This window comes from Diabrotica virgifera, chromosome 8 (assembly GCF_917563875.1).
Source record: "Diabrotica virgifera virgifera chromosome 8, PGI_DIABVI_V3a".
NCBI classification, from domain to species: domain Eukaryota; kingdom Metazoa; phylum Arthropoda; class Insecta; order Coleoptera; family Chrysomelidae; genus Diabrotica; species Diabrotica virgifera.
The window spans coordinates 208,586,963-208,608,620 of NC_065450.1; positions in this window are offsets into that span (position 1 = coordinate 208,586,963).

Consider the following 21,658-nt stretch of genomic DNA (forward strand, 5'->3'; position numbering starts at 1 on the left):
CGCCGAAAAACAGAGTACAAAGGCCACGCCTACCATAACCGACAAAGATGCCACGCCCAACAAACAGGTCCAACCCACCAAAGAAAATAAGGGGGCAAAATCTAAGGGGGCAATCCCGAAAATAACGAAAATAAAGGAAAAAGAAGACTTTCCAGCGCTGAAAACGACTGAAAAACCAAAGAAAAATGAAAAAGACGAATGGGAATCAAAAGCAAAAGACGCTATGAGACCATATTCACCACAAAAAGACGACTACACCTTACCAAAAGGACCAATAGAGCCTATCCACCCGGCTAAAAAAGCAAAAAAAGACGAAACAAACAACAAAGAAGAAAACAACGAAGCAGAAAACAACGAAAATACAATGGATATAGACGAGGAACAAAAAGACGAACCAGAAAAAACCAATAAATACAGAAAACCGCCGATAATAAAACTCCAAACGGTGAGTGAAACACACGGCATCCTGAGCACAGCGCAAAAAGCGGGAGTCATAACTACAAACAGAATGTCAAGAAGTGGCAGAGAAACGCTAATACAGGCAAAAAATCCAGAAGATTATAGGAAAATGATCCATATAATAGAGGACTACAACGCAAGAAAACCTATACAATGGATAGCATTTGCCTTAGATGAAGATGTAAAAGAACAGAAAATAGTAGTAAGAGGACTACCGACAAACACAAAAGAAGAAGAAATATTAAAAGACCTAAACGATGACTACGAGATAGTAGGAAAGAACGTAAAGAACATGACATCGAGGAAAAAGGACAAAAGAAGCCTACCAATGTTTATAATAACAATCAACAAAGATGACATGAAAAAAGCACTGAAAATCACAAACATAGGACATATGAAAGTGACAGTAGAAGAACTGAGGAAAGCCACAGGTCCCACTCAGTGCTATAACTGCCAAGGGTACCACCACGCACAGTCAGCCTGCCACAAGGACCCCAAATGCGTGAAATGTGGAGATGACCACACAAGCAAACTGTGCAGAAGACCAAGACAAGAGAAGGCAACATGCGCTAATTGCCAAGGAGAGCATCCAGCCAACTTCAGAGGATGTCCACGATTCCCAACTTGGCAACAAAGGCCACAACAGAGACAGCAGAACACAAATGTACCACAAAGGAATGAGAGAACAAATGGAACCACATACGCACAAGCGATGAAAAAGAGCACAGAAAACCCAATGATGACAGCAATACTACAACAAACAGATCTAAAAGAAATGCTGAAAGACGTAGTAACGTCATTAGTATACAACGCGATCAGCGAAATGAGGTTAGCACTGAACTAACCAGAAGTAATAGGGGATACTTGAGGATAGGTTCCTGGAACTCTGGAGGAATAAGGACCAACCAGAACATCTTGGACGAACTGGTCAACAGGTATGAAATGGACGTAGTAGCCCTACAAGAAACAAAAATTACTAACAACATCAACTTGAAGTTTCCGGGCTACGACGTTTACAGAAACGACAATACAGGAAGATCGGGTGGCACAGCTATCCTAGTAAAAAGAGGTATAAAGCATACTAGGATACCAACACCACAACTAGTTAACATGGAAGCCACTACAGTGAGGATACAAATGGAACAGGGAGAAATCAGAATTACCTCTGCATACGTAAGACCACTAGACCCACTGTCAAACGACGACCTGAACGCGTTTCTCGACATTGATGAACCTGCAATAATAATAGGAGACCTAAACGCAAGATCCCCAAATTGGAACGACAGAGCTACGAACAGAAACGGAAGAATACTTAATCAATACACAGAAAACAGAGATGACATAGAGGCAATGGGACCAATTGAACCAACCAATTATCCACCTAACGGACTTCCTACACACATAGACATAGTAGTAGCAAGAAACATCGATATGCAAACAGAACTACAAACAATAAATGAAGGTACAGTAGGCCACAACCCGATACTACTAGAACTAGGAACGTGGGAAGAAGAAACCGTCACAAAAAGAACAAAAAAGAGGACAAAATGGACAAACTTCAAACGACTAGTTAGCCAAGGGATAAACACCGTTCCTGTAATAAATAGTCCGAGAGACATCGACGAAAAAGTCCTAGAGTTGGAAAGGATAATTCAAGAGGCGCTAAGAAACAGCACAACAGAAGAAGAAATCGAAATACAGACAGGAAGGTTCAAAAATATCACACAAGAAATAAAAGACATGATTCGGGAAAAGAATAGAGCCAGACAAAGAGCCAGAAGAACAGGACGACAAGCCGATAAAGACAGAGCAAACAGATTAATAAGAGAAGTCAAAACCGCACTAAACGACCACCGAAGTGAAACGTGGAATAATTACATACAAGAGATGGACGAAGGTGCACCAAATATGCAAAACATTTGGAAACTACAGAGAATACTACGAAATGACAGAAAACCCATCCCACCACTATACGGACAAAACGGTATAGTGTATACTATAGACGAAAAATTAGAAGTAATGAAGTCCACCCTAGAAAGAGAATGTACGCTAAACTACAGACAAGAAGAGGACGTGGACTTCATAGAAGAGGTAGAAAACCAAAGAAATAGGCCAGATGAGCCAGAAGAAGACATCCCTCCAACTTCACCAGCAGAGATAAATGTACACATCAAAAAATGTTGACCAAAAAAAGCTCCAGGCCCAGATAACATCACGAACAGAGCTTTAAAATATCTACCTGCGAGGGCTATAGTATACCTAACAAATATAATAAATGGCATATTAAGATTCAAAAAATTCCCGAATCGATGGAAAGAAGCCCATGTCATAATGATACCTAAACCTGGCAAAGACAGCACATTTCCACAAAACTACAGGCCGATAAGCTTACTTCCAGCAATCAGTAAGATAACAGAAAGAATAATCCTAAGCCGCTTACAAGCCGAAACGAACAGGCTAGAAATCATCCCTGAAGCTCAGTTCGGTTTCAGAGCAGAACACTCCAGCGAGCTACAGGTACTCAGAGTAACAGAGTACATAGCAGCTGGACTAAATGACAAGCAATACATAGGGACAGCATTCCTGGATGTAAGCAAAGCATTCGACAGAGTCTGGCATAAAGGACTAATATACAAAATGCGTGAATATGGATACGGTGAGGCAATGACAGAGCTGATCTCTTCGTACCTGAGCGGCAGGAGATTCAGGGTTCGGATAGGACAAGTCCTGTCGGAACTCGGAACTCCAGAAGCGGGGGTACCACAGGGAGGAGTACTGTCACCCTTGTTGTTCGTAGCTCAATACAAAACTCAAGAGATAAATCAAAGGTAAGATTAACTAATTAAGACATATTTAATAAATTAAATAACAACAATGGGACCAGACCTTAAGTCTGGGACCCAAGCAAGCAAAAACAGTACCGCGGACAAATCACTAGTAGATAAAGGCTTAAAGCGCTTCACGCTGGCCTAGTTTTTCAAACCGATTAGGACACCACATTAGAATCCTATTACCCAGGATTTTAATGTGAAGAGCATTTGGCTGATAGTTGTGCCCCCATCGCGCATCAGAGTGCTATGGGGGGGAAAGGGATAACCTGGAGCATTGGAGCGGGGTGGGGTGACTCCTGTCATAGACACGGGTTAACACACCTCGCTCCAATGAATTGTTACATCCGATCGTAATTAATAAAGGATGAACAAGTCTCACGGGTTGGGTTAAATAATAATGCTTGCTTGCTTGCTCACGGTTCGATTTTTGTTGATCAACTTTAGTGGATCTACTAAAATCGGTTCAAGTTCTTGTTCATACATTTCAAACAAAATTGAAGCAATTAGTTTTAATAAAATGGCACCAAGTGTAGTTATACGTCAAAGTAAAAATATTATTAGTAGTTTACTGATTCAGCAACTGACGAAAATTATGTTAAAACGGCATAAAGAACATAAAAAACGTCGTTCCTGGATACGAAATTGGAGTAAAAGAACAAATGAATATCGTATTTCAGAAACTCTGTGGTATTTTCAGAAGATAGAGAAAGATATAAAAATCTGAACATAACACTCTCTGACCACTTTAAATTCATTTTGTTGATTTGAAGGATAAATTTTTACGCAGACTGACGAGGTAATAGTGATTCAAGTCGACCAACAAATGATCATACGCTTCAAACGTGATTCAACTTGTCTGAAAAATGTCAAGTTGAACGATAAAGTTTGACTCGATCAATCTTTTGTTGAATTGACAAAAGTTGACAGATTAAAATTGAAACATATTATTATGTTCTCACAACTATTATCATTCGATTTTAGTTGATCCACTAAAGTTGATCAACTAAAATTGAACCTTGAAAATGCGCCTTTAAACTATTTATGAGTGTTTGCATATATTAGGGTCCTAGTAACAAAGTCGGCAATCTCCCCTTTTTACCAAAAATTAGAGACTATGTAACTACCAGAGTTAATTACATCAAATTATTCGTATTTTAAAACACTATACAAAAATAAAGTGAGTTACAATCAAAAACGGCATTATCCGCCTATAAAATAGCATATAAATTTAGCCTAAGAATCAAACACGGCGATCTCCATGAACGATTTAGAATCAAAGTCGACAATTTCCTTCTTTGACCAATGAGAATCCTCGCAGCGACCATGTGATATACCACTAGGAGTCGTCTGGAGTCGTTATTGTAATTTTTAAAACAAAATGTTGCTGTTTTATTTTTATGAGCTATCATAATATAAATAGAATTATCTGTAAAACTCTCCAAGGTAACATAAAAACCTTTTATTATTTTCTTGCCGAATTTTATTATCAAAACCGGCAATATACACCTTTTAGTATCAAAACCGGCATTATCCATTATTTTTTTCAATTTAAAACAAAAACTGTTAATAATTTAGGTAAAATTTCTTTACTATTTGCTGTCATTTGCCACTGTCTTACAAATTAAAATATAGTTGTTTCGATATCACCCAAAATAAAGACATCTTATCATTGTTTTGCGTTTCACTCAAAAGTCAAAATTATGGAGATTGCCAACTTTGTTACTAGGACCCTCATATGTATTATTATATCCATTTTTGCCAACCGAATAAAAAACACCGCATAGTCCACTGATTAATTTTTACTTGCAATTTAAATAGATTCTGTACGCAACCAATTTGATTCTCATTAAATATACAGTAGATTCAGTGAAAACCACCATGTTAGGGTGTGTTACCGCCATTTTAACTCGGGTCTCCCTAAAATCATCAACGCAAAACACTCTAACCGCCGTGTAAATGTGTATAAATTGACCCAAATTGGTTGCAGGTAGAGCCCAGGAATGGACTCACCTCAATATACCAGAGTCGATGTGACAATTTGTACTAGTGGAGCAATTTTTATGAACAAAAAATCTCTACTTTCCGTGAGTAAAATTTCTTTCTTTCTTTAATTTTTATTACTTATTCTATTACTTTGTTTCCGACTTCTAGTTTATACCAATACCTTATTGGTTCTATTCCTACTATTATAGTTACCTATATGTGTATATGACACTGGTACAACTCCGACTGGATATTTATCATAAAAAAGAATATTTTATATTTGCTCAATAATTTTTCAATGATCAATACATGTTTTTATGTTTAAGGCTACCTGGGTGATCTTGATCACAATGAACCCATTCTTTAGGCGTATTTATCATAGTGATTGGGCTTTTCTTGCTTTCTCTACGTTTTTGTGGTAGTGACTCTAATATTTATTGTCTAATTGACTACAAGTTTAGACTGAAATAATAATACATTATAAACCTATTCTAAACGAATAGGAAAAGTTGAAAACATGAAATTCAAGAATAAGGGACAGTTTGTTCTGAGGCTAGAAAATTGACACAGATGAATAATAGTTAAAAAAAAAAGAATGTGTGTGTACTTTTTACGCACGTAAGAAGTTATACTTCTATTATATGATTTCTTAAAAATAAATATACTTTAAACAGTTTTTTTTTTAAATTTTTTAAGCACCAAACTAATTTTGTTCTTACCGCTTTCAAAAAAATAAAAAAAAAAAAGTAAAGGATTGCTCCGGACTCGAACTCAAGACCTCTCGATCTCTGGCCGAATGCTATACCAAATACGTTACGAGGACTGTGTCTGTATTGGTTCGGACGTACCTAATGACAATTCACGGTAACAAACAGACAAGTATAATAAATTTACAATAAAATGTTTTAATAATACTCATCTTACTCCTGAGGAAGACAAATCCAAAGACACAAAAATTATAATAAATATATTTACTAAAAATACTAATATATTCTTTTCACACCTTTTCTTGCACTGATATATTTATACATAACTTGAAAGATTCAGCCACTAAACGCCATATTGTCTGTGTGCGCATGCGCGCAGTATTATGAAATTTTACTCTCAATCGCGCCTAAAGAAGTATAACTTCAAAAATAATTAATTCTTTGTGATATGTAGACTTGCAGAGAGTATTTAAGTCGAAATGACATCAGATACGCCGATGATACGTTAGTAATCGCAGAGTCGATTGAAGAATTGTAAGTTCTGCTGAATAAGATTGCAGATAGTAGCGAAAAGGCCGAACCTACTTTTAATATCAAAAAGACAAAATTCGTGACCATTGCAAAGAGACAAAACAAGAGTCGTTATATCATTCAAAAGGTGGACAGATATACATACTTGGGAACAATCGCAACCTAAAAACAACGATTATATATAGGAAATCAAATAACGTATAGGAAATGTCCAACAACTTTAACCTAAAGTTTCCTGGGTACGATGTATATAGGAACGACCTCACAAGAAGATCAGGAGGAACGGCCTTCCTAGTCAAGAAGGGAATTAAACACACAAGATTCACGAGCCCATCATTTGTAAACATGGAGGCAACAACAATAGAATTGAAAATGACGCAAGGTGTAGTCAGAATAACATCAGCCTACGTAAGACCGCGAGACCCATTAATGGAATATGACCTAGATGCGTTCCTAAATATCGCTGAAACATCGATAATAATAGGAGACCTGAATGCAAGATCCCCTAACTGGAACGATAGAGCTACGAACAGAAACGGACGACTACTAAATAGCTATATAGAAAATAACGATGACATAGTGGCAATGGGCCCAGAAGAACCAACACATTTCCCAGGAAATGGACTTCCCACCAACATCGACATCGTTGTTGCTAAAAACCTACGGCTACAAGCTGAACTAATTACCTTGAACGAAGGAACAACAGATCACAACCCCATTCTACTAGAACTAGGAACATGGGAAGAAACAAACTCGCCGAAAAGAATAAAAAAGAAAATGGTCAATGGGCTGTAGTGCCATAGAAGAAGAGAGTGCACAATTTTATATATGCGAGCATATGTATATAATATTCTTATATTTAATATTGCAGCCAACAGTATTAGCCATCGTGGCTGAATGAATCGATCAAACCAAAGCCATTAAAAAAATCAAAATAAAAATGCGCGGTGAAAAAGATAACTCCTCAATGCGTGCAAACGCAAAAGCTCATCTTGTTCATATCTATATAGTCTGCTTTGTACTACACTAATCTAACAGTAATTGTGTTCAGTGGAGAGATTCAAGTATAGTCCTGAAAGAAACGGATAGTAAAAAGAGAAAAATCAAAGAAGCGGCTCTAATTATGCTAAATGAAACCAATTGTGTCGCAAATTCCTCGGTAGAATGCAGTAGGATGTGGTTACTTATACTAAAAGAAGAAGTCAATAGAAAGAAAATACCACGATTAGTACGTCAGTAACATTTCGAGTTAGTTCATATTTTATATATTAGTATTATGTGTATAATATCTATGTATTATTATTATTAATATTATTTAAAATTCTAATATATATTAAAGTCGTAATTTCGTATTAGATTTAAGAGTAAACTTTAAGAGTAAAAGCACAAATACTTACGATGTCGGGATCGTATCACGAGGTTTTTTCCTGGTTTTCCCCCGTGATTTACTATGGAATCTCTAGCGCGAGAATTTTACTGCCATCGTTGCATTTGGTTGTCTTTCTAAAGACAGATCACATGCTATGATTTTTTTTGTGGCGGATATTCTTGAGTTAAGTTGATTTCATGTAATCAAATTAACTATCTTTTAGTAAAATCATCCCAGAAATGCAACTCATCAATATTGGCAATATCATTTTAAAGTCTTCTACTTTAAAATGTAAAATACATGTCTGAATTGCCAATAGAAATGAGTCAGATTAAATAAATTATTAGAAGAATTTTTTACTAAGCAACAACATTTTTGGTTAATTTAATATAATGTTGTATTTTGACCACGACACCCGTCTTGGGCATCAAAACGTTAATAAAATCATTTTTTTTTGGTAAAATTGTGGCTTATTTCCCATTGAAAATAGTTGATTATAAAAATGCCACAAGGGAGTAGCTTCAGAACAACACTAAAAGTAATTACTTCACTGTAAATATTGTATAAGTCATAATCTTGGCAGGTGTACGTATACAGCAAAAATAATTCGATTGAAACCTACTTACCTTAGCACAAATGTGCACATAAAAAAATTTACAGCTCTTTGAATTTACAAAATCAAAATCGATTTTTTCCAAGATATCTAAAACTATTCGACATTTTTTATTGAAAATGGACATGTGATATTCTTATGGCAGGAAAATCTTAAAAAAAATTATAGTGAAATTTGTGCACCTCATAAAAATTTTATGGGGGTTTTGTTCCGTCAACCCCCCCCCAAACTTTTGCGTACGTTTCAATTAAATTAATATTGTGATACCATTAGTTACACACAATGTTTTTAAAACTATTTTGTCTCTTAGTACTTTTTCGTAAAGCCAGTTTTTATCGAGATATTTTGAATATTTGTCAAATTCACCACATTTTTGTTTACGGTTACGTATATGACGTATGACCATAGAGACACGGTAATAACATGAAAATTTACATTTTTAGGTATGTTTTGAACCAATTTAAAAAAGAAGCAATATCTCGATAAAAGATGCCTTATCGAAAAAACAGTAAGAAGCAAAAAAGTTTTAAAAACACTGTGTTTAACTAATGGTACCACAATGATAGTTTAATTGGAATATATACAAATATTTGGGGGGTTTAAAGCAACAAAACTCCTAAAAAAATTTTTATGTAAAAATTTAAAAAAAATACTAAAAGGCAAAAAAGTTTTAAAAGTATTGTGTTTAACTAATGGTACCACAATAATAATTCAATTGAAACGTACGCAAAAGTTTGGGGGGTTTAAAGAAACAAAACCCCCATAAAATTTTTATGGGGTGTACAAATTTCACTATAACTTTTTTTAAAGATTTTACTTCCATAAGAATACCACTTGTCCATTTTCAACAAAAAATCTCGAATAATTTTCGATATATTGGAAAAAATCGATTTTCATTTTGTAACTTCAAAGAGCTGTAACTTTTTTTATGTGCACATTTGTGTTAAGGTGGGTTAGGTTTAATCCACCTATTTTTGGTCCCAGAATATGTGGTACAATTTATGACCTGTATTTTTGTTACACCCTGTATTTTTCTACAAGTAATTTTCATAAACATATCGCCAATATTGTAAAAGTTCTCGTCTTCACGAATACTTAGGCAAAAAGATTTTCTTCGCCGATATTTGTAGAGAAAACTTCTTTTCGCAGAAAATTGTGACTTACCATTTTTGATTTTTGAGCACCTGCGGTTCGCCTTCCCTCCTAATTGATACCTTGTAGGAAGTGATTTTCTTGGCTTCAGGTATACCAGGTTGAGCTGATTCACAGGTTACTTCTACGTCATTTCCGTGAGGCATTCTTTTATCTACCGTCAAGCGAAGAGATATTGTGCGGGAGACCAGGCCGTTGTGGTCCGGCTCTGAGCTGGAAGTATGGCTGATGGCATTTGACGGTGGCTGAAACAAAAAAGTACGTAATTTTATACAAGGCTAATAAGAAACTCCTAAATAATTTAAAAAAATAAAAGATATAGATGAGTATATTAAATGATTTACTACAGTTATTGGTATACAGAGTACCGCAGAAATACGTGCATATGTAACGGTCACCTTCTCTTGTTCTCCCGATCTTCTTTGCCAAACTTTCTATATATATATAATATCGGTTTACAACGTTCTTCGATGTCTTCCGATTTCCAATCTCCATCTCGTTCTGTCATTCCATAGATCGTCCTCGAGTTCTCTGTCCCTGATTTCTCTATCAACTCCTTCTCTCCAACTTCTTCTAGGTCTTCCTGGTCTGCGCCTTCCTCTTGGTTGCCATTCGAGGATTTGTCTTGGTATTCTATTCTCCGGCATTCTCCTTACGTGTCCGTACCAGCTGAGTTGTTTCGTCCTGATGTCGTCAACAGTAGTATGTGTAAACCCCATGATTTCTCGGACTCTCTCGTTTGTTATTCTGTGGCGTCTAGATATTCCCGCTGAACGGCGCCAGAAGTCCATTTCTGTTGCTCTAAGCATTTTCTCTGTTCTGTCTTTTATGGGCCACACTTCGCATCCATATGTTGTGATGCTTTTTATTATAGTGTTATATATTCTTTTTTTATTCTCCTTAGAAATATTTTTATCCCACAGTACGCTGTTTAGTAAGGATATGCCTTTCCTACCCTGTATATTTCGTTCCTTAATAGCTGCATCTAATTTTCCGTCTTGAGTGATCTTTACTCCCAGGTATTTGTAGTCTTCACATAATTTTATTTCTTGATTTTCCTCTACTCGGAGGCTATGTTGGTCTCCTCCGATACTCATGTATTCAGTTTTTTCCATATTCACTTCTAGGCCCCACTCTGTAAACTCTTCTAATAGTTTTCGCATCATGTAACTAAGATCTTCAGAGTCCTGTGCGATGATCACCTGGTCATCCGCAAAGCACAGCGTGTACAAAGTTGAGTCCGTTAGTGGTATGCCCATATTCGTACATTTTTTCTTCCATTTGTTGAGTGCTGCTTCGAGGTATATTTTGAATAGTGTTGGTGAGATACAGCATCCTTGCCTTAGTCCTTTAGTTACTGTGAATCCAGGTGTTATGAGATTTCCCGTTTTAATTCTTGTTGTTTGTTGGTAGTACAACGTTTTTACGGCTTCAACCAATTCTATATTTACATTTGTTTTCTCCAGTGCCTCCCATAATTTAACCAGCGGGACACTATCATACGCTTTTCTAAGGTCTACAAACATCAGATGGACTTCTTGGCCACGAGCAACTTTCTTTTCAATTATCTGAGTAATGGAGAAAACATGATCTATTGTAGATCGACCTGCGCGAAAACCAGCCTGTTCTTCGGCTTCCATATTTTGGTATTCTTCTTCTATTCGATTTTTAATAAGTTTTCCATATATTCTGCTGATACTACTAGTGACTGCAATTCCTCTATAGTTTTCAGGTTTTGATTTATCTCCCTTTTTGTGGATAGTGCTCAGATGTGACTCTTTCCATTCTTTAGGATCTTTCTATAAAGATTTTTTGTTTTTGCTTATCATATACAGCAAATATAATATTTTTCTTAAGAGCATCCACCTCTATGGTTTTTATAGTAGGGGAGGAAAGTATGTTAAATTTGCATCTTTTTTGCTCTTACTCGAGCGTTATTGAGACCTATTGGGTTATAAGGATTAAAAGTTTTCCATTTAAGTGGGGACTTTTCATTTTTAAATTTAATTTTCCATTTCCAACAATCGGTTTTTCCAATTATAGCGCCATCTATCCATAATTCGAAAAAATGTTTAAAATAAAACTTACTTATTTTTACGTAAGGAATCCAAATCTGCAATAAAAATTGGGGGCTCCCATTTAAGATTTTAAAGTAACCCTCACCCCATCTCCGTGAGGGGTCGTGTTTGGTGTCATTCGATATATTCTTCAAAAATATTGAATACGTGTATTTTTTGCAGTTTTTCCATCTGATGTTCATTTCGAGAAGGTCCGCGGGGTTCCTATTTAAAATTTTAAATTTACTCCCTACCCCTCTCCGTGCGGGTTGTGTTTGGTATCATTCGATATATTTTTGAAAAATATTTAATATGTATTTTTAGTTTTTCGATCGATCTGACGTTTATTTTTCGGAATATTCGCTTTTTTCTTGTGAAATTTTCTGACACACATTTCTTTACGCCCCTCTCAAACCGTCAGATTTTTGAAATATACACTGTTTTGCATGTATACCTTATCTTAATCTGACAATTTCGAGTTTTTCTAATAGTCCATGTGGTGAGACCGCTCCCGTCTGAAAAACATTTCTAATTCGGTTTCTCTGCGGAGTCATATTCAAAAATGTCCCCTTTAAACAAATCTGAAGGGTACCGGACGGAATTCTTGGGCAGAAATTGTTTAAACAATTTTTTTTTAACAAATACATAAGATCACCTTTTATTGCTCCAAAAAATATATTGTTAGGTTTTCTAGGTCATTCTAAACAAGAAAGGTATCTTGCGATTTTTCTGAAAAATTGACAGTTTTCGAGTTATAGGCGATTTAAAATCTAAAAAATGCGAAAATACGCATTTTCGAGGCTTAAAAACTCATATTAAAATTAGCATTTTTAAGGATGCCAATAACTTGAGTTAAAACACAAACATTCCTTTTCAAGATTCCGAAGAGTGATCGGGTCTAACTTTAATTTAGACCGTAGTTTTTTAATTGTTAATTATGCGTGTCCATCCGGTTTCTTTGCCGGTGCGGCGCGCACTATTTTCAAAAATGTCCTATTTTCCTCAGAACAGTATTTTTTCTAGATTCTTTGGGACATTCTAAATAAAATAAGTTTCTTGACATTTTTCTCAAAAGTTAATAGTTTTAAAGTTATAAGTGATTTAAACTCAGAAAAATGACAAAAAAACACATTTTTGCATTTTAAATCGCTTATAACTTTAAAACTAGTAACTTTTCAGAAAAATATCAAGAAACTTATTTTATTTAGAATGTCCCAAGAAATCTAGAAAAAATATTTTTCAGAAACAGAGCGCGCCGCACCGGCAAAAAATCGGATGGGCATGAATAATTAACAAATAAAAAACTACGGTCTAAATTGCAGTTAGACCCGATCACTCTTCGGAATCTTGAAAAGGAATGTTTAAACTTTAATCCAAGTTATTAGCACCCTTAAAAATACTAATTTAAATATGAGTTTTTAAGCCTCGAAAATACGTATTTTCGCATTTTTTAGATTTTAAATCGCCTATAACTCGAAAACTGTAAATTTTTGAGAAAAATCACAAGATACCTTTCTTGTTTAGAATGACCCAAAAAGCTAAAAATATATTTTTTGGAGCAATCAAAGGTAGTCTTATATATTGGTTTAAAAAAATTGTTTAAACAATTTCTGCCCATAAATTTCGTCCGGCACCCTTCAGATTTATTTAAAGGGGACATTTTTGAATATGAATCCGCAGAGAAACCGAATTAGAAATGTTTTTCAGGCGGAAGCGGTCTCACCACATGGACTATAACTTATCCCTTAAGTACTAACATCTTAAATCAATGGCGCAAACACTAACTAACCGCCTGACAGACGGGTTTCACATTTTACTGGTTATTTTTCTTTTGTTAAATATTATAATGCAAAAAAATATTTCGATGACTTACTGAAAGTATTACTTATCTAAAAAACACAGTAATTGATCTAGTTTTTCTGTATTTATTAAACTACAAAACATTATAACATAAATGGAAGGATTGTTTGTGTGACTTTTTATTCCTGAAAAAAAGTGGGATAAAAATGAAACAAAGTAAAGAATTTTGATAAAAATTTACAATCGAGTTAAAAAAAAGAGTAATAAACATGAAAATAAAAAAAAATTTAAAAAATATTAAAACAAAAAAAAACTGACAGGCACTAAAATTTGTACAGTGTAGCAATGGTAGTCAGTGGCAACATTTTCATCACAAATTGATCCCACTTCGCTTACGTCGTCTTCTACCTCATCAAGTCATTTCAAAAGAGTTTCCTCATAGTCTTTATCCCCTTATTTGAACTTTTTGACGAACTGGGGCACATTATGTTAAATGACGAACTGGGCACAAACACTAACACCCCGTCTATTAGACGGAAATCACACTTTGAGTCTAAATATCTTTCGAATAACAACCTGCAGCAAATTGCTGAATTCAATACTAGTAAATAACAACCCAACTTGAAAAGTCATAAACGGATGACCTTCAAATTTTTCTAGGAAGGGAAATATCCCACTTTCAACAAACGATGCCGTCTGAGAGACGGTGTATTAGTACTTAAGGGATCTTTAAAATACACATTTAAAATACACCTATGTTTTAACATACTTTAGGCGTAAGGTACTGCGCCGAATAAAATTTCCCACCGTTGAGCCTAGTATTCTCCATTTTTTTAGTAAAGAAAAAAATCCGGACATTTCTCATATCCGGACGCCAATCCGGACATGTCTTTCAAATCCGGACTGTCCGGACCAAATCCGGACGTATGGTAACCCTAACTATAAGGATATATTTTTTTCGGACCCCCTTTAGCGAACTCCTCTGTATTAAGATCGAATATATTGCCGGTCCGGAATAAGAATGATGTAACTGCAAATTTTGTCAATTTTTGTTTATTGCGTAATTAACTTCTAAAATACTGCATACTGATGATACAAAGCGACAGAACTGTAACTATGTGCTGAGCCACTACAGGGCAGTTGCGTTTTTATTGAAATACGCACAATTTTAGACCTTGTTTCAGGCGAACAATGTCGCAACTGTAAACAAGGTTGAAAATGGGGGGACTGAATTAAGATAATGAAATTCGGACCAATAGGGATGAAAATAAATGCCCATCGCTGTAAGAATAAACGGCAAACTAAATATTTAAAAATAGTTTTTTTGTACATAAAAATTTTAAGATTAAGAATGACGCAACTGTCAATTAATTTTGATTCTGCTTGGCTCCATTTTTCTTGCCAGGTTTTGTTAATTGTTGTTAAATATGTTTTTTGGTCTGAAAATGGTATGTTTGGCGTTAAAATAATTGTCATGATATTGACAGTTTCTGCTGCTGATTTATCAGCCGCATCATTGCCCATTACCTTAACACATAGGATGATATTCATAAGACTGTTATATTTTACCACTTATTTCGGCATCCTCAGCCATATATACAAGTTATTTACGCAAATAGTAGTTAAAAGAATGGAAAGAAAATTAGATACATATTAACCAAGAAAATAGGCTGAATTCCAAATAAGCTACAGAACTAATGACCATCTACAAAATATAAAAACCCTAATAGAGAAACGAATAAGTCTAGATCTAATATTTATCGATTTTTATAAAGCCTTTGACACAGTTGAGCTAAGCAAAATACTATAGACGCTTAAAGAATGCGGGCTAGATTAAAGGTATACAAAATTATCATACAATATATTATACCTACAGGCAGCAACCACCGTCAAATTACAAACTAGCAGTAATCGAATAAAAAAGAGCGGAGGTTAGACAAGGAGACCCATTGTCACCTAATCCTGTTAATCCCGTGCTAGAACCTGCTTATAAGAATTTAGAATGACTGACAAAGGGAATAAAAATAGATGGAGAATATCTAAACAACTTACCGTTCCCCAATAATATAGCTCTGATACGCGTCCAACCTCCACTCTGAAATTTTTCAGAAAGTGGTAGGCTCGCTCAAACCAAATAGTTAAGACCATTTTTAAGAATTTTTTAATCGTTTCCAAAAAGGACGATGTACTGTCGACAAATCGTATTTAAATCGATTTATGCGTTTATTGAAAGGTAAGATTCTAAGGGAATAATATTTTTTAAGTCATACCTGTTTAATATTGTGTATTTATTACTTAGTTACAAGCCACATAATGATATACCTTATGCCCGCGTGGGCATAACGTTATACTTTATGCCCGCGTGGGCATAATGTTATACCTTAAAGAAATTATCGCAATAGGAAATAACAAAAATCAAACATTTTATTTAATCCGTTTATTTATTCAGGTAAACGTTATATTTATTATTTAGATTTATATGTTATATTAATTATTTACCATTAAGAACTTGGGGAAAAACTTGACCAAGGTCTCCAAAGTATGCCAGTAGTACGGTCTCATTTACGCATTCGGTAGTATTTTCTGCCATCCATTGCTGAAATTTAGCGTATTCCTTGTCGTACGTCCCAAGTAGCAATTTGCCGACGCGAAAACGTTGTCTACCGCGTGGCAACGTTTTGTTACAACGTTGTTATTGCCTAGAACACGACCCTATTCTGCACTAATTTGGTGGATGATTTTTGAGTTGTCTTGACGTTGCCTGGGCAACCTCCTACGTTTAAGCAACATCGTTTCGTAAGCATTGCATAAGACAACTGAAGCGACCATAAAAAGCGCCTGCGCGTGCAATGGTTGCTCAAGGAGTCAGACTGGTTATGTTTTTTTACCTATATTTTTAACACCTGTATGGTGAATGCGAAAACCAAAAAGTAAACTATTTTGACATTGTATTAGGTATTTAAATTTATATAAATACATAAAGGACTTATTACCTGATGTGAAATTTATAAACGCATCTCAGATTACCGTCAAATATGGATATTTCACCTTTAAAAAACACACGCGCTCCTTTTTTATGACATTTTTGATAAAAAATATGCAAATTTAAAAAATCGAATTTTAATATAAAAGTCAAAATTTATGTTAAAGATGTTCTGTATAAATTTAATGTATTAATGGTGCTTTTAAAGGTATCAGAAATGCCTGCATTTTTTATATTCTGTGTTTTCATTTTCTGTATATCCCAAAAATCTCAAGTAAAACCAAAATGGCGCATTAAACAATATTACCAATATTACTAAAACAATACCTTATTACCAACCCTAGACGGATAAGACAACTTAGAAGTCCAATCGCCAACCAAACCCGGCCTCGCCGACTATCCCAACCATTTTAGAACGCACCCTCTTATTGGGTGACAGAGGTCATGTGACCAGTGTCAAAAGTGTAGCATTCTCCTTAACAGTGTTGCCACATTTAGTAGATATCTACTATTTTTGTAGATTTTTGATATTTTTTAAAAAATTCTAGTAAGCAATATTTTTTAGTAGATCTTTGGTATATTTCAACATTTTTTTATGACTAAAATAAAATCTGCTTTTAATAGTATTTACCCCATTTCTAAATTAATTTTCAGACATTTTGTTACAATTTCCCAATGTCATTACCGAAAATAATATTCAGGACGTAGATGATGAATATTACAGAGAAATGAAACTGGAAACTGGATTCTGGTGTAATTGCAGATTTCAAGTAACAGTGTAAGCAGTATTTCAGGTGTTATTGAAGAGTTCTGACATTCGGTGAGCCTATTAGAAGCTAACGATGGAAAACTAAAATATCTAAGCATATATGTAACTTTGCAAAACAAAAAATGTTGTGTTTACGTGTTTCTAATGTAAAATTCGAAACAATTGTTTGAAGAATTTGATCCAGACATGTAGATGTTAAAATCAGTGGATGACAAAATATTCTAGTCGGTAATTGTACCTATTCATTTTTTTTTTCGAATCATGAGGAAACTATAATAAGTATTTTTGAAAAATTTAAAAGCAGAATGAAAGACTGTATTATTTAGAAAAACCAAAACGTTTCTTTGAATGAGATATTTTAAATTAAAAGTCATACTAAATTTTTTTTCCTTGTGACTTATTAAAATAAACATTATAGAAGTTTTCAGGGACTTTCGGTCCTCGGTAATAACGTAATTTTTCTTTCTGCGTTTAAAGTTTTCAAAAATACTTATTAGTTTCTCAGGATTCGCAAAAAATGAAAACATCTAAAATACATTGAACATTTTAAAAGGTGATATTTTGCGCCTATCCCCTTAAGTTAGCTGTTGTTTTTATTAGGAAAATCCCAAATATATCCCAAAAAATGGTAATTACCAGTTGGTGGTTTGGAATAATTAGGTTTCCAATTTTTGGAATTCCTCTTGGAACATTTATTACGGATATGCATATCACTGTATAATATACTGTATTTACATGGCCTAAAAAGAATCTACTGATTTTGTGAAAGCAAAACTACTGAAAGAGTAAAACTGACCTGGCAACCCTGTATACCAAAGCTGATACAAAGATTAAAGCTATTAGAAAAATAAATAAACAGGTTGTTAAATAAATCGAAAATTTCCAGCAAAATAAAATATATAATAAGAAAAAAATAAGGTTATAAAGTAAATTCTTTTTCTCCTTCTGAAGTTGCCGCAAACATGTCACACACCCAGAACAACACCTAGGGTCGCGGTCGTGACAGACGGCTACAGAGTCGACCAGAAAACCCAAATCAGCCAGGGTGTAAATTAGTTTAGCATTATAACGTTTTTAATTCGTTGCGATTGTTAAAAAAACTGAACTGTGATATTTATTTGTCACAATGGTAATAAATTAGTTGCCCGTATAACTAAAGGTATTACTTAACGTTGTAACATCGTATTGTCAGTCGGGATAGGGGACGTTGGCCGAAACAACTGAAAATACTTTTAGGCAACGTTATATAATATATACAGTGCATTTGTTTGTACTGACAACCAACGCGTCGAAAAATTGCTACTTGGGGTTTCTTTATATTTTTTCGGTAACAGACTCTCAGTCGCTTTTTTGGCTTTTTAAACTATGTCTTCAGAAATATCGAATTTCTCTTGCATCCTGACCTTTTTTTTGACAATGCCACATACAAAAAATGATTGTTTACGTTAATAACTAATTGCTAACCAACATCACTTTCCTAGCACCGGTACTAAACACCTGCTGCGATACAATATTACTTATAATTAATATAAAATAAAATTAAAACTTTAATTGATGCAATGAACCGGTATGACATAAAGTTTTGTATGCACCACGTGCATTATTAGATGTTTATACCCTCTGGCGACACATAAACTTATAAGCTTGTCGCTCTTACGGTATAAACATCTATTTAATGCCCTTGATACACAAATAACTATAAGTACCCTTTTCTATAAACTATTTTATATATAAAAACCGTTCTGTATATAAAGTTGATAAGAGTGCAAATATGAGAGAAACAGCTTCGCTATAAGTTGGATGTACGTCATAACTGGCACACAATGAGATTTACGTCTCTTTACCTGCTCTCCAATTTTTCGTTCGAGGAGATATCTTTTTATTTCGTAGCGCACGCCTTGGAAGTAGAAGACTGCGATCTCTACAATATTAGAATTGCATTTCGAGTGCACGTATCTCGACCCAAAACAATACACTTATGACATGAATAACATTTTTATGAAACATTCAAGTTTGCTTGAACACGAGTAGGCCTGAGCCCGTTTGCCCTTCTTTTCTTTCTATTAACTTTAGCCTCACGTTCTTGAACTGTATCTATTTATTTCTGAAACGTATGCTGCACATTTTTCAAATAATGGCGTGATAGGGAATACTGGCTGGTTTACAGGGGCGCTACTGGGACCTGATATTTCCTCGACGATATTGAAAATTTTGAGATATATCAGTATATAACATTATTGTACAATTAAGGCATGTACCGGGTGTCCCAATAATAATGGCTATCGGCAATATCTCAGGAAATGTATATAGTACAGCTTTGAGAAAAACATATTTATAACAAAAGTTGCCTCGGGAAAAGCCTGGAAATTATTTTCATAATTGTAGGTTCACCGCTAGAGAGCGTAATTGAATATCAAAAATTAAAAAATCTAAATTTTACAAAATTTGTAGTTATCCAATATCGAACTAGAGGATAATGAACAAATCACATCCTGTAGTGAATACACGTACCTGGGAGTAATCTTCGATAGAACGGGAAAAGACAAAATGAGGAAATAAAGAAAAGGGTAACACAAGCTAGAAGAACAATTGGCTGACTAAATGGAATACTTTGGAGCTCCGAAATAGGAATACAGCGAAAATACAATATCTATGAGACACTTTCTAAAAGCAGCCTAATTTACGAAGCATGAACTTGGAGAATAACCGAGAACAACAGGAAAAAATTAGAAGCTGTAGAAATGGATGTGTTTAGAAGATCGTTAGGTATATCCCGTAGGGAAAGAATTCGAAATGAGGAAGTAAGACGACAAATTGGAGTAGATGGTTACTTAACAACAGACATTGAGAGGAAACAGTTGATTTGGTATATATCTCGGTCATGAAATCTGCAAATTTCAACGACGAATAACACTTGCTTGAACGGCGTATGGTTTACTAAGGGATATATTTAAAAGCAACATCCCGATAGCTATGAAACGGAAGACATTTGACCAATGCGTTCTTCCTATTATGACATACGGAGCAGAAACTCTCACGCTCTCACAAAAACAACAGCACTGAAAATGCGAGTTGCACAAAGGCGCATGGAAAGATCGATTCTCTGCGTGACAAAAAAGACAAAATAAGGAACCAAGACCTAAGGAAAAGAACAGGTATCACTGATGTCGCGAACGTATAGCCAAGCTGAAATGGAATTGGGCAGATCACATAGCGATACTAAAAGGCTCAAGATGAACCAGAAAACTAATTGACTGGCGCCCAAGAGAAGAAAAACGCAGCAGAGGACGACCACCAATACGCTCGATGGACGAAGTTAAACGAATGCCCAAGAAATGGCAGCAGGACGCAGAGAACCATGGAGTGTGACGAAAAATGGGAGAGACATATATCCAGCAGTGGACGGAAGAGGTTGAATGATGATGATGAAGTTAGATGAATAAATTTACATCTTACGAAACCTATAGATACAGGCCATGGAATAAGAGAAGGAGATTTCACGCTATTCAATCTAATCCTGCGCAAGAGATGGAGTAACAATTTTCCATAGAGGCAACAACCCACCAATGAACAACATTGTTCTAACATTTAAAATCTAAACAGATACTAAAAATATAACACTTAGGCCCAGTAGATTGGATAATTCCTTTTAGACCAGGGCGAATCTGTAAAAATATTAGTACATTTGGACGTTGAGAGGTGACTCAAATTTTTTTGCAGAAATTGCTTGAAAATAACTCAAATAATAATATTTGAGTTATCCTTCCACTCAAAAAGGCCCGGAACATTGTTTAAATAATCAAAATGTCAGAAAATGATGGATAAATTCGATTTTTTTCTTTGTTTTTTGATTATAGCTTTAAAACTATTCATTTTTGAGAAAGTTTTATCAACATAAAAGTTATGGAATTAAATTTCCTACAATACAGTATTAGTTAAAATTTTTAATAATTGTCACCCTTGTTGCAAAATAGCAATAATTTCGAAAAAAAGAATGTGTGTGTACTTTGTACGCACGTAAGAAGTTATTCTTCTATTATATGATTTCAACGAAATCAATATACTTTAAACAGTTTCTCTACTACTTTCCAAAAATTTTTGTTAAAACAATACCAAAAATTAAAAAAATAAAAGAATAAAACACACACAAACACATTGAAAAATGCCACAAATGATTTCTAAACAATAATTTTTGCCAAAAATTTTAATTAAATACGTATTTTCTGAAAAAAAAATATATAATAATATATTTACAATCATAAAATCTATAAAAAAATAAAAAATAACAACTTGCTTTGGGCTTGAACCCACTTCACGTCTACCGCGCCGTACGAGAGTTAAAGCGATTTCCCACTACACCACATTTCACGCATACGTCATGTGGGAATATACACAACCTAAACG